The 9,443-nt window shown below is 39.8% G+C and overlaps 1 pseudogene; it reads left to right on the forward strand.

Annotated features, from left to right (window-relative positions):
* Window positions 1-6,374: 6,374 nt before the first annotated feature.
* LOC148737383 (uncharacterized) lies at window positions 6,375-7,888 on the forward strand (annotated as a pseudogene).
* Window positions 7,889-9,443: the final 1,555 nt, after the last annotated feature.

A 9,443-nucleotide genomic window follows, 5' to 3' on the forward strand; every position in this document is an offset into this window, starting at 1 on the left:
AGAGCTGTCTACAACGGAATAAAGCGTTACCAATAGCATAAAGAATTACTAATAGTATGAAAAAATGATCTTCGTCGCTTTTTTTCCTGCTTCATGGAAACGCTAGTGTATAGCTAGTTCAACCGAAAGTGTTTCTCTAATTTTCCCGAGCACGCGAACGATGCTGTACTCACAGAATTACTAATGACCGTGACTAAGCAATGAAGCCGTGTTTTTCGTCTTAGCTTTTGTTTTCCTACTCTATGGAAAAACGTCTGACGAGCTTGCATTCTTTTCCTATAGCCTCTTTTTCCTCAGCACAGGAGCGCTTCATTTTCCAAGCGTTTTACCGCAGAAGTACTAATCGCTAACCTCAAGAAAACACGATGTTTTTCGATTGTTTTCTTGCTCAAGGGAAACCCTAGCGAATTGTACGTTTTTCGATGTGAGAGTAGATTGGGACTCTCCACGGATTTAAACCCTCGGTCCAAATTCGCCAGGCGTCGTTTGTATCATATAGCCCTAACCCTAAAACCCTAATCCTAAACCCTAGACCCTAATCCTAACCCTAAACCCTAGACCTTAATCCTCAGCACTTTCGCTCAGGTATGTAAGGGATGATGTTTACACTCAGTTTTGCTGGGGGTCCAAATCCGCTTAGAGGGCGGATTTGGACCGGGGGGTCCACAGAATATTGACCATGACTGGGTCATTTCCGCCAGGCAGTTGAGTCACTTGCACTGATTAGGTCATTTTTGCTAATGGCCACATGTCAGGTTCTGCTGTTTCAGAAAGGAAATGTCATTTGAAATGACTGGGTCATCTGAAACAGTTAGGTCACTGTAACCAATTTGGTCCTTTGAGGCAATTCAGTCATTTGAGGCAGTTGGATCATTCGAGGCAGTTGGATCACTCGAGGCAGTTGGCTTTAAATGACTGAATGGGTCATTAGAGGCAGTTGGGTCACTAAAAAACAAGAAAGAAAGAGCCATTTACTGTAGTAAATGGCTTTTTCTTTACTATCTTATTGAATATTAATGATTTTTTTTATTTGACAGAAAATGAAATTATTTCCTAAAGACAGAGTTCCCAATCGTATGTACATCAGGAGTCGAAATAGCATCCAGTGCAGGTGGAGGGTTCATCGAGATCACCGATGTACTCAGTGTATTTTGGTTTAAAGTCTGCCTTTGTTCAACTTCCTTCTAAAAATGGCTGCTTCAAGATACAACTCCTACTTTTTAGAGCAAACAGCATCTCAGTGAGCTATACCACTAGTACCCGAGGTTAATATTTGCATCACATAAAAAGACAGCTTTATTGAGAGCTTCGAACTAAGGCTTCTTGTCCTCTTTGCTTCATAGAATATTCAGGAAATGATTATTTTATTGTTAAATATTCACTTTCTATGATCTTTTCGGATGCTCATTACCATACAGAACAAAGAGTAAAATAACGACGTTAGCTCTGTTCGTTTCACCCGACCCTGATTTGAACTGTTGCAAGATGTCCATACAATGTCGCTTTAACGTCTAAGTTTAAGCGAAGAAGCTTTCTTTTAATGAAGCATTATGCGCTATTTCTCTGGCTAATTGGAAAGTTATCGCAGAAAAACTTGTTAAGGGCGAAATTTACCAGTGCAGTTGACTCTGTAAAGAGACTAATCAGGAAAGAGGGGAGTGGTCTAAAGGAAATGCTTTCCCAGCATTCTTCTCTTTACAACTGTTTTCTTTGATAATGTATGTAACGAACAAAAAATTTTCCTGGTCAAATGCATTTTTTATAGAGAATGTCCTAAATCAAGGGTTAATCAAGCTTTATTGGGATGTAGAAACCATACACTTAAACGCCTGTTTTTTTTTGTTTTTTTTTCTGGCAAAGAGGGTCAGTTTGGCAAGCATTTTTTTTTAATGTAGGAAAGAAATGAAAGTTACATAGATAAGGACTAACACGCGATGTTGAACCGAAGTAGCTAGAGGTGGGGACAAAGGTAAGGCAACATTTGTACCTTGCAAATGTTTTCATGTGGAGCTAATGTATCGCTGCTATTCTTAACAATACGAGTTGGATTCGAAGCATTCATTACACTTGTATTTTAGAATACTCCAAAATATTCCAGAATATTCCGTTCTTTGCATGGGTAGAGAGTCATAATGGTGCATTTCAGGTACCCCTCCCCCTTCGTCAATTTATAAGACATCATAACAATTATTGCTTCTCTTTGTAGCTGATAAATTGTTGCCCTGATCTCCTTGTATTCTCACAAATGCGATATGCATTAGACGCGTTCCTTGCACAAATATAAAAGTCTCCAAACTTACAGCCCCTCCAGCTGGGTATTGTTACTGAAAATGTCTGATGGTAATTTCTTCAAGTTGTTGTAACTCAAGTCCCTACCAAAAATGAATTAAATGTAGGATCAATTGCATGGTATTCGACGACAAAGTTCAGAAATAAAGTATGCTTGGAAAAGTTGTATTCTTTAACCTACTGTCATAAGGGACTAAAGTATGCACGCTATCAAACTAATGCTGTCCAAGAAGTCTTGTTTTCTTTTTGGTTTGACATCTAAAGTCTCCGGAGAGGATAAAAAAACTATAATCTGGGAATAAACTAAATGAGCCACACTGGGTATGAGGCGCCAAAGTGGACAAAAATATGAGGCGCCAAAATGGACAAAAATGCCGTTTAGCAATTTTTCTTTCCAATTACATAAATATGTTCTAAACTCAAGATTTTTGTCCTCAGTTTACATATTAGATGCTAACTTAGTGAAATATTTATACTCTTTTTCGCATTTATTTTCTAAACTCTTCAGGACAGGTTAGGTTAAGTTTCAACCAAGTTTTTACAAGCGAAGGGAGTTGGTCGTGATCAGTCAAGTGTGACGAGGCAGTGTTTGTTGAATTTGGCGGAGGCCGTGAGTATTTTCAAGTTTATCGAAGTTAGCGGAGGCCGTGAGTATTTTCAAGTTTATCGAAGTTGCTGGAGGCAGCGAGTATTTCTCAATGGTAGTCTGGAAAGTCTGGAATCCTGAATTCCACCGGAATTCCGCCGGAATCCTGCCGGAATTTTTCAACGCCTGTTTTCTTATTTAAAACGACTCCGATGGTTTTCCGAAGAGTGTATGAACTCCAAAAATACTCAGATGATTAACCCGAAAATTATTCCATGATTTCCGAAGTTACCCGGAGAGCTCTGATATTTTGAAGGATCGTTTTTTCAATTCTTCTTTCTTCTTTTTTTAAGATTTTTCGGAAGAGTGTACGAGCTCCGAATGTGTACTCCGAGGATTAACCGATAAATATCTGAGGGTCTCCGAAGTTACCCGGAGATCCTCGAAGAACAATCGAACCCCCAGCTTAATCTTTTTTTATCTATTTTTTTAATTTCATCTTTTGTTTATCTTTCATTATTAACTTATCTATTTTTAACGGCCGTGAAACTAAATAATAAACAGCAAATCATTCGTCAAATTATAGGTTAACACGGTCAGCGTCCCTATAATCGAGATCTCGATCATTCATTACAAGCGTACAAAGAAAATATAACAATGCCTAAGTCAGTCTGCCATTTATTCAATTTCAATTCCGGGAAAGCAGTGCTTAACAAAATTGATAAGCTCTTCCGTTAGAGACAGGCCTTTCTCAGTCCTCCTCAACAGACCTTGCAGGTTTTCTGTCGGACTATCGACCGACAATCGACCGACTGTCGACCGACTGTCGACCGACATGTTTGTCGCCATGTCGGTCGCCATGTCGGTCGCCATGTCGGCCGACACTACCTATCCTTGGGTTTCACCCACGTGACCAATACCTTAGCAACGGTTACTATCCGCCATCTTGGTGTCCCTCGAGCGTAAACAAACCGTATCTAACGAAGAGTTCATGTGAGAAAGAAGGGATGGTTTTATGCATTATTGTTGGCTGTTCGAGCAAAAGTGGAAGGCATAAAGACTAAGGATTTTTTCGTATAATAATTTAATAATTTTATTATTTCTATAGCGCAGAATTCATTATATATATGATCTAATGCGCTATACCTAAGATCATCACAAATCAAGGGGAAGAACAGGAGGAACTAGAAGTTGTTGTATTGTTGGAGGCTTGCGGCTGTTGTAGATCCTCGATTTTTTGGTCGAGCTTTTCTTTGAGCTTCTTAGCCGATGAGAAATTGATGTCTTTAGCACTCGCATACGGCACTTCATTGACCTATGTCGGCAAAATCCATGAGCATTTTACCTGAGTGCAAGTAAGCTTGGGGTGTCACGAAAACTCACACCCCGAAAACTCAGACTCCTCGAAAATTCAAGAGATAAACTCGACTCATGATCACTCCTGGTAATCCCTCGTGTATTTTGACCTTTTGGGTCTTCATCCAACTGAAGCAGCAAAAGCAGGGCCGCAAGTTGCACGTTTCGCAAAATCGTCCGATGGTTGAGTATTAAAACATTTTAGAGTGACACAAGACTTCATTTAGCTTAGATTTCCTCTATTTTTCCCGTTAATTTTGAACTTTTCTTTCACAGTTAACAGGATCAAATGCGCTCGCTCCAACACCAAAGTATTAAAATGTGGCGTGATTTTGACGAGCCGAAAGGGACGTTTGTTTACCTTTTTGTACTTCGTCGCACAGATCCTTGTTGTCGCTCTGTTAAAATTCTTAAATATTTCGCGATAATAATGGATACAAACAGAGACTCGGCCCACCAGTCCCAGAACGAAGGCAATTTTGCGACCCTTGGGCTAGAGTTCTTAAATGAGGCAGAAAGAGAAAAACAACGCGAAAGAAGACTCGGCATCAGCGCCGTCACGATTCGCCTCAATGAATAATCACTCTTGATATTGTTGTTCGTCTTTCGCGTCGGATTTGTTGCATTATTCCAGCGGTTATATTATAAAAAAATTGGTTCATGCTTTATGCTATGCATTATCGAATTATGGAGCACTTCGGAAGCTTGGAGAACACTTCGCGGGACATGAGTTTTCGGTGTCTGAGTTTTCGTGACAGCCAGCGACCTTGCCATGAATTCTAGTAGTTGCCTCTAACATAAATAGAACACTCGCGATATATGAGCATGACTCAGCCAGTCCAGCTTTGCATCCCAAGCAATGGGCTGACAAAATAGTCCCATCGTTTTCGGAAATGACCCAAATGTTCACTAAAGGATCATTCATATGCTGTGAATGCCAAACTCGTGCTCTCACGCCATACTTGCCGGCGATTACTTTGCCTACAACTGAGGTTACAAATCCCGACACCATTTGATTAAACGCCTCTAGACTCTTGAACGCCTTGAACTGCTTCTTGGTGTAGAAGCTGGTCTCAAGAACGAGGTAACTCAGCAAGTCCGACGCTTCCACAGGAGGCAAGCATTTTGGACTGAACTTCTCGGCTGGTATGTTTGCAGGGTCAACCCCAATGACCGAGATCTTTTGCAAACATCTTTCCTTCCAACTCTCTAAGCTTTCGGGATACTCAGAGAGCACTGGGATACCTTAAGATGAATGCCAGATACTTTTATCGCTTTTTTCTTCCTGGATATTCATGTAGTTGGCGAAATAATACGGCGATAAAAGAGAGGGCTTCACTATAGAAATCGACTAATTATTCATAAATTTGACACCCGAGGGACACCAACATGGCGGACACTAACTTCAGCAAAGCTTGTGACGTCACCTGAAACCCAACCATAGTAACATTGATCCTTCCAGCTTACCTTTTCGAAGAGCGTACAAGCTCCGGATATGGAAAAAGGATATAGAATATAGACATAGATATAAGAATATAGACATAGGAAAAGGAACTTGCCCAGAACCCCTACATTATAGGGCAAGGGCCAAAATAAGAGCGGACGAGGATTTCAAAAAAGAGATCAAAAAAGAAAATCCGTAACAACGCGGAGCAAGAAACAGTAAAGGCGATCATGTGCTTCCATCAACATGAAATCGGTGGTTTTAAGACCGAAGTAACGAAAAGAAAACGAGCCAAAACGGCCGGAACACTGAACACTAAGAACTGCAGTACGATCGAGTCAGCGCGCGTGGCGCAAGCTGAAAGCAATCAAGACAATGTAACGATCGAGACAGTCAAAAACATAGCTGTTAATCTACAGGAAGAAATCGCTTAGTTGGGCAGTATGATGAAAAGATTAGAAACAGTGGAGAATAAAGAATTTGAAAAGTACACACGTGTATTCTGACTCCCAATACAAACATGGGTCAAAAACCGAATCTCAAAAGCCAAGCGGCTAGCATCTAACAAACGCAAGGAGCGCAGAGAAGTCAGACGCCAAACACGTTCAATTATCAAAATAGAGGCGAACAAAACGCACATAAAAAAAAACTCTCAAATAAAGAACTTACAAACGACCAGCTTAATTTAATGGCAAAAGGGCTTAAATTCATTCCAACACCCGTGACAAAACAAAAACAGGACAGACAACAACTATTGCGTGACTTTTATCAGTTCGCAAGGAGAATGCGTCTGATTTACATATTCCGAGAGGAGGACAAAAAAACCCATCCCTGCCATGTCAAATCTGCATGGCTAACACCAATACAAAAATCAGTCGCCCTTGAAAGCTATTTAGAAGAGGTTAAAAGTGACCTTTTAGAAATAGAAATAACAAAGCCAAAAGATCATTTGCTTCCGGTCGAACGCAAGGCGCTCAGGACCTTGAAACGCGACTCTGAGATAAACCTCAAAAAGGCCGACAAAGGAACAGCAGCCGTAGTCATGAACAAACGCGACAAAATTTTTAGAAGGCCAAACTCTACTAGATAAGAAAGATAACTACAGGCCTCTTGCATCACCCATGATTAAAGAGACGGACCATAAGGTCAGAGAACTTATTGCAGACCTCTACAACGGTAATCATATAGACGTAATGACTATAAAATGGCTTCGTCAAACCCCAAATCCGCCTCGAATTCCAGAATTCTACACCCTAACAAAAAATACACAAACCTTCCCCGGTCAGCAGACCGATAGTGTCAGGGTGTGATGGTCCTACAGAGAAACTGTCATCATTTGTCGACAAACTCCTTCAGGCGATAGCACAAAAACAAAAGTCGTATCTTAAGGATACTACAGACATTGTCAATTTCATAGAAAATAGGAAAGACCCGGAGAACGTAATACTTGTTTCAATGGACGTTACGAGCTTATATATAAATATACCACAAGAAGAGAGAATAGACACTGTATGCAGAGCATGCGAAGTATTCTACAGAAACAGAACTTCTATCCCTACACAACGACTAAAACTAGTGCCTAGGCTAATTCTCCAAGAAAATTCTTTCCAGTTTAATGGAAATCACTACCTTTAAACACATGGTACGGCCATGGGCACGAAAATGGCAGTCGCCTTTTCTAATATTTTCATGAACAAGGTAGAGACAGAAATCCTTGACAAAAGCCTTTTCAAAACGTTTGTTTGGAAACGTTATACATAGACGACATCTTCTCGCTAAGGAGTACAAAGAAAGCAACAATAGAGCCTTTCATCGAAAAAGCAAACAATCATCATCCAACAATAAAATTTATACCTGAAATTTCCGATAAGGAAACAACATTCCTGAACACCTACCTCTACAAAGGGGAACGATTCGAAAAAGACGCAATCCTTGATGTGCGTACTCATTTTAAACAAACTTAGACATTTCAGTAAACACATTATAGTTCCTGTCACCCACAAGGAGTTAAAAAAAGGCTTCATAAAAGGGGAGGCCCCTAGACTTCTCAGAACAAACTTCTCTCAAACAATATTTGAGGAGAAAATTGCAAATTTCAAAGCGCATTTGCTAAAGAGAGGCTACCCAGAGGGCCTCATTAACACAACCCTCTCAGAGGTGTATTTCAAAACAAGAAACTAGCTCTTCAACAGAAACAGAAGACGAACCAATGAATCTTGCCTTTTGTTACATAATACCAACTATCAGGACCCCATTTTACATTGATACATAATTGGGTAGGTTGCGTTGGAAACTAGTAGTTACAATTGTGATTGCGTTACGCGGAAATACCATATTCGTTGATTTTGGTTCAAATTGCAATGAACGTGATCGGAAAGAGTGACGTAGCGGATATATTTGTCAGTTTTAGAAATCACTCTCTTAATGAGATCAGACATGTTAACTTCATTGTTCTCTGTGATGGACATGACCTTAAACCTTGCCTGGTCATGTCATTAGTGGCTAGCATCAACCAATCAGATTGTTTAGAATCAAGTATCAAAAAGGCGTTATCTCCGTTTAGTTGTCAGAGTAGCGCTTTGCACACCCGTTGTAACAGAGTGAATACCTGCAAAGAATAAAACAGTTAAACTCAGTCGACTCTGCAGATTGAGATCAGATCGTTAGGGTTAGATCCTCAGTAAACGAGGCAAAGGTTTACGAAAGCTGGAATACGAACAAATGAATCGTTCTCAAGGTTGAAATTGTCCTCCTAAAACGTGCTTTCGCGCTACTAGAACTCGGGGTTAAAAAACAAGCCTTCAAAAATTCAGGGCTCTCCGGGTAATCATCGAATCCGGAAACCATCCGGAAACCATCGAATAATATCCAGGTAACCTCGGAGACCTTCGGATAGTTGTCGGTTAATCCTCGAAGTACACTCATACACTCTTCCAAAAAGACTTGAAAAAAGAAAAAAGAAGAATTATTCACTCCTTTATTAGTAGCCGAATAGACTACTAATACTGTAATATTACTACTATTACTACTGTAATAGTCTATTATACGGTGTGTCCAAGTGCCATATTGACAAATTGCAGAGAAATCAAAACGCAGCCGCCAGACTTGTTGTTATGCAGGGCAAATTTTGCTACATTACACCGGTACTCTATCAGCTGCATTGGCTTCCTGTCTCATTTCGTATTAATTTTAAGGTTCTGCTTTTAACTTTCAAAGCCATTTGCAAATCCGCACCGTCCTATATCGATGAACTTTTCAAAATGAAGCCTTTAAATTCAACATATGGACTGCGTTCTAATGACGGAATACTACTGTCTAACCCGAATTTAAAAACTTTAAAAACCCTAGGCGACCGTGCTTTCGTTGCTTCGGCGCCGAAACTCTGGAATGATCAACCTTCGGAAATTAGAATGGCTAAATCTGTCGACACTTTTAAAAAACTCTTAAAGACGCATTTTTTTAGTAAGGGTTTTTATTCTTAGTTAGCTCAGCTTTTAACATTTTATACTACACATGATGCAACTGGTATCTGTTACAAAGCATTGTTGTAATGATGCAATTAGTATTTATTTTATGCATTGTTGTAATGATGTAATTAGTATTTATTCCATGCATTGTTGTAATGCGCAGTTGATCATCCCGTCATGGAAACTGCGCAATATAAATTCACAATTTTATTTATTTATTAATTTTAATTGAAAAAAACAAGCCTTCAAAAATTCAGGGCTCTCTGGGTAGGGCTCTCTCGGAAACCATCGAATAATCCTC

This window comes from Stylophora pistillata, chromosome 2 (genome assembly GCF_964205215.1).
Source record: "Stylophora pistillata chromosome 2, jaStyPist1.2, whole genome shotgun sequence".
NCBI lineage: Eukaryota > Metazoa > Cnidaria > Anthozoa > Scleractinia > Pocilloporidae > Stylophora > Stylophora pistillata.